Below are 6,000 nucleotides of genomic sequence, written 5' to 3'. Positions count from 1 at the left end.
GGTGGTCCGATACAGCCGAGGCTGTATTCGCCAAACTCAAAAGCCGCTTTGTTTCGGCTCCCATCTTAGTCGCCCCTGATTCCACACGTCAGTTCGTGGTAGAGGTCGACGCGTCAGAGGTGGGGGTAGGAGCGGTTCTTTCACAGCGCTCTCCCTCAGATGACAAGATGCACCCGTGCGCGTTTTTCTCCCATCGTCTTTCTCCTGCCGAACGCAATTATGACATTGGTAACAGAGAGTCTCAGAGGGTCTAAAAACATCAAACCCGACTCTTTATCTCGTATTTTTGATGCTTCCGAACACCCGGTTACTCCCGAGTGTATTTTGCCAGAGAAGATAGTTATCTCTACACTCACATGGGAGATCGAATCGAAGGTCAAAGTGGCCTTAGAAGGGGTAACGCCCCCGCCCGGCGGCCCACCGAGTTGTTTGTTTGTTCCGGAGGGGTTAAGATCCGAGGTCCTCAAATGGGGTCACTGCTCCAACATTGCTTGTCATCCAGGGGTAAACCGCACTTGCAGTTTAATAAAGCAACGATTTTGGTGGCCACTTATGGCTCGCGACATTCGCAGTTTTGTTTTGGCTTGCTCGGTCTGTGCGGTTGGTAAGACATCTAACCAACCTCCCCATGGGTTACTTCAGCCGTTGTCTGTTCCTTCGAGACCCTGGTCCCACATCGCTCTAGATTTTGTTACCGCCCTCCCGCCCTCCCAGGGCAAGACGGTCGTTTTGACCGTCGTGGACCGATTCTCGAAGGCAGCACATTTCATTCCCTTGCCCAAATTACCCTCAGCCAAGGAGACAGCGGTATCTGTAGTAGACCACGTCTTTCGGTTACATGGCCTCCCGATGGACGTGGTCTCCGACAGAGGTTCCCAATTTGTGTCCAAATTTTGGCAGGAGTTTTGTAAATTACTAGGAGCCACGGTTAGTCTGTCTTCGGGTTATCACCCCCAAAGCAACGGTCAGACCGAGAGAGCCAATCAGGATCTGGAAAGAGTGTTGCGATGTTTGGTATCCAAGAATCCTTCATCCTGGAGCCAGCAACTCTCTATGGTTGAGTACGCTCATAACTCGTTACCAGTGTCATCTACGGGCCTTTCGCCATTTAAGTGTAGTGTAGGTTACCAGCCACCTATTTTTCCTAGTCTGGATTCCGAGGTCGCGGTCCCCTCTGTTCACGCCTTTATCCAGAGGTGTCATCGCACATGGACCAGAGCCCGTGAGACTCTGCTCCAGGTGGGAGCGCGCACCAAGGCTAAAGCCGATCGCCACCGGTCTAAGCCTCCCGTTTACATCGTCGGTCAAAAAGTGTGGCTTTCTACCAAGAACATTCCTCTCCGCTCCGTATCTAATAAACTTGCTCCCAAATTTATCGGCCCGTTCACTGTCACCAAGATCATTAGTCCGGTGACAGTCCGCCTCAAACTCCCTCCGGCGTACAGGAGGATTCATCCCGCCTTCCATGTATCCAAAATCAAACCTGTTTTTCACTCCCACCTTAATCCGCCAGTCCCGGTTCCCCCACCGCCGCGACTCGTAGATGGGGAACCAACTTATTCGGTTATTCGCATTCTGGATTCTAGACGGAGGGGACGCGGTTTCCAGTACTTGGTGGACTGGGAAGGTTACGGTCCGGAGGAGAGAAGTTGGGTTCCTGCTAGGGACATTCTGGATCACTCCCTTATTGATGATTACAATCAACAGGTAAGGTCGGCTGGGAGCGTCAGGGGACGCTCCTAGGGGGAGGGGTACTGTCACGGTTCATGGATTCCCTGTCTCACTCTTGGGTGTGTGTTGAATGTAGGTGAGGGCGGAGCCTGGGATTGGCTCATCACGCACCTGTGGCTGATCACCTGCACCAGCTGCAACTCATCACCTTCACCCTATTTAGTCTCTCTGTTTCTCTCTTGTCTTTGTCAGAGCGTTGTTGGATGTTTCCCCTTGTGTCTCCGTGTTGGTTGTCGTTTCCCCCTTCCGTGAAACGCTGGATCCCTTCCGGGAATACCTGTACCGACCTCCCGAGTCACAGCTGCTCACAGCCTGCCCGTGTCGCCAAACAGAGCCTCTCTCACTGCTCCGTCTTATCCGGACTTCTTCAGTGTTCTGAGTTTTGACTTCTGTGACACTATCTGTCAATAAACTGAGTTACTTGCAATTGAATCCTGCCTCTGTGAATCCGTTACACCTCCTCCTGGCCCCCAGCTCAACTACTCCTCCTACTCCAGAGCCAGCAAGACGCTCTTTCTGCTGCCTCACCCAACCGACGAACAGCTAGCCTCCTCTTCCTACCTGCTAAACCCAGAGTGGTGAGTGTCTTCCACACAGACTGTGCCGGGAAACCCCGAACACCTGACCTTAACTGGGAATAGCCAGGTCTGCCACCCTTTGGCCCTACACTGCTCAACAAGGTCCTGATACTTGGTGGCTTTCTGCTTGTAGACCTCCTCGCACCCGTTTTCCCACGGAACCGTCAGTTCAATCAAGATTATCTTCCTTGACTCCTCAGACCATAAGACCATGTCTGGCCTCAGCTGTGTTTGCACAACCTGGGGGAAGACTAGTTTCCTTCCCAGGTCCACCCAAGATTATGCTGCTTGCAAAAGGCTCTCCTTAGTCTTCTTGTGGGCTGGTGGTTTCTCCCCCTCTCTGATGAACTGAATGGATTTTGCCGGCCTTGTACTGGTCTGGCGCTTTTTCTGCGTCTACCGCTCCAGGCCATGTATTTCTCTGTCCTGGAATCATTGCATCTGTCAGCCAGGGATGCGTCATACCATATCCCTAGGCACTCAATTGGGTTTTCCTCAATTTATGGTATCGTCTCCCCCTGTACTCACAACTGGAACTTGCTGGTCACTTTCCCCCTTCTGATCACCATACTTCTTGATTGCCTTGGTTTGAACATCATCCAAGCCCAGGTTGCCACATCATCAAGAGCCTTCCGGATCCATCTTGCTTGCACATGGGTTGAAGTTGTTATGGTAATGTCATCCATAAAGCCTCTTGTTGGAAGTTGGTGGGTGCCAGACTTCATTGATGGCCCTTTGGATTCCTTTCCTGCAGCTTTTATGAGCAGGTTCATTCCCATGACAAACAGGATGGGGGAGATGTTGCAGCATGTCACGATTCCCTTTTCAGGGTCCTGCCACAGGGTTGTGAAGTGGGCAGTTTTGAACCATAATTTGAATCCTCAAAGTAGATGGTAATTTTACCCCTGGTGTGGTGGGGGATATGGTAATGTTCCATAGCCGTGTTGATGAGGCCATGTGGGATTGAACCATATGCGTTAGCCAAGTTGAGCCAGACAACCGTTAGGTTTCCTTTGCTCATCTTGGCCTCCCAGATCAGCTGGTTAAGGATGCCAGTATGTTCCAAGCGCCTGGAGAATACCTTTTTCCATATCCTTTGCAACAGTTTCCATAACCTGCGGAGGAGCATTGGCGTCTCTTGTATACTTTATAAGGTGTACCACTTGGTCCTGGGGCAGATGCTGAACGGGCTTTCTGCACAATGTCCTGGACTTCTCTCCATGTTGGTTCACTGGTATCGAGGTCTTCCTCAGGAGTTTCGGCAGTTCTGCAGATCTTTGGGTATACACCACAGGCTTGGTACCTGGGGGCGTGACTGTGGCTCTCCTTAAAAAGCTCCTCTACAACTTCCTTAGGGTTGGTCAATCTTCCAAATCTTACTTCCCCCAGCAGGATTTTGGTAAACCTGCACGTGTCCATAATGAACTGTGCCTGCTTGGCCTCCTTCTCCTTCCTCAGTTTCAGAGACATTTCTGCCCTTCTCGGTCTGCAGAGTTGCCTTTAAAGTCCACTGGTTAGATCTTTTATGCCCTTTCTTTCTTTAGCACTTGCTGTTCTGAACTGCTTGCTGAGGGTCTTGATCTCCTTCCTCAATTGCAAGATCTCTCTTGCTCTCCTCTTAGGCTGATTTACCTGAGTTCCGCTGCTACCCTTTCTCTCGCCAAAGCGCTCTCTGGCCATGGTGATGATGATTGTTGTCATACTGTCGATTTTATTCTCAGCTGATCCTGCTAATTTGGCCTTAAGTACTTTTTCTGGGTCCCCATCTAGTTCCATGCAGTGTTGTTGTTGTTTGCTTGGAGCCATCTCACATTCTCTGTCATAGGTTCGGGGCCTGAGGTAATATTAGGAGAGTCCCTCCTGTGGCTTTAGGATGGAGCAGGTGCTGAGAGGTCTCCTGTGCTGTGGGGTGCTTCCTAAATGGAGTCTTTCTGCATCTCACTTAGTGTCTCCACTATGCGTTGCATCTGCTTTTTCCCTTCTCCACACTGGGTCTTGGATTGATGTATTTTAAGTCCCCTTGTGCTCTTGCAAAGCTTTCCACAGTGACACTTTTTTTTGTCTAACACTTCCCCTGTAAGTGTGGTTTGGGTGAGCCGTCTCATTATCCTTGTGTTTTCCGTAGCCGTAACAGTTGTGTCTGTCCCATTGAGTCTCTCATCCTCCACCCCTCTTGGGAGACCCTGGGGGTATTGCTCAGTGTTCCGTTTTGTAGCTTTGGTTGGTGCCCTCTTGCGAGTGCTTTGATTGAGGTTGACAACAAAAAAACAACAATGGAATAAAATGTAAAAAATTATTCAACATATGATCATACATTGAAATGTGGGGGATAAAGTTTGAGACAGCTCCTAATTAAAAGTAACTAATAAAATATATATTACATTTTCTGATATTTTAATTATTGTTTGTTTCTTGGTTGGTTGGTTTGTTTGTTTGTTTTTTGTGGGACACCAGTTTGCACAGGTTCTGTTGATGAAATATTATAATATGAATGGCTGGTGATTTTGGATGAGGTACTTTAAATATCTTTAAATAAACTCACAAACCCACATTAAGGCAGAAGAGTTTATTCTTCAGCACAACTCAAGACTGAAAAAACCCCAGACACATACACTAATGCTAAATCTTGTTGCCTGTTCTCACCAAGCTATTTTAAGATTATTTTGTTTCCTGCCAGCTTAATCAGTTAGTGACAGGCCTTAGGTGGTATTCTAATCCTTAACTAAGGCAGTTAAATTGCAGGCAGAACTCCACCATGGCTGCCATCAGTCATCTTCTCCTCCCTGTTACTGCCCTTGTGGGAGCTGTGGCTGCATTTGGCACACAATCATGTGCATCATTATTATTCCATTTACACAGGTGTGCTGCCTACGGTACCTGCAGTGCAAAACAATGTGTAGTAAATGTAGACAAATTTATAAACATGCATTACCCTCCATGTCCCTCCCCTCCCCAAAAATCTCCCTCCATCACTCTCCAAAATATTGCATTTATTTTACAGTTCAGGGGCCAAAAGCAGCTGCCAATTATAAACTTGATTAAAACACAGTTATGCAAATCAGATGTGAGCGGCCCATGTAGCTCTGAGCAGCCTAGTGACACAAACCCACTCAGACTCTCTCAATCACAATTACCTTCCTGTGACGCCTACAATACTGATTAGACTAGGAGAACAATAGCTACAGCATACTTAAACGCAACAAACAGATGTTATCAAATATTCAAGAAGGAACACAACATCAGTTACCTTCCCCTTTCCACCCCCTATGCCGTTGTTTTTTCATCCTTCTTTCATTTAAGATTCTTTGTGAGAGGATCGTTCCCACTGCTTTTCTTGATTAGCATTAGCATGTTGCTTTGATTTGGCATGCTAAGATTTGACTGCTGAGCGAGAAAAAGCTCAGTTGCCCTTCAAAATAAGTTAAAGTGATTGTTTGACAGCTATATAAAAGCATTAACTTCAATATGTTCATTGATATTCATAAAATAAAAATTGATTATCAAGAAAAACTATATATTTTGGCTTGCTTTCCATTAGCTTTCGGAAGTACTTTTAAATGACTTAAACCAGCTTATGGTGGTCTTGCCATGCAGGTCAGTCTGGTAAGTTTTTATGGCTTAGTTTGTCAGAATCAGTATACCTCCCAAAGGTAAACTCTGTCATACACTTGCCCTCTGCAAAACACAAAAG

This window comes from Pseudorasbora parva, chromosome 15 (genome assembly GCF_024679245.1).
Source record: "Pseudorasbora parva isolate DD20220531a chromosome 15, ASM2467924v1, whole genome shotgun sequence".
NCBI classification, from domain to species: Eukaryota; Metazoa; Chordata; class Actinopteri; order Cypriniformes; family Gobionidae; genus Pseudorasbora; species Pseudorasbora parva.
The sequence above is the reverse complement of the archived record's forward strand: the minus strand, read 5'-3'. Positions refer to the sequence as shown.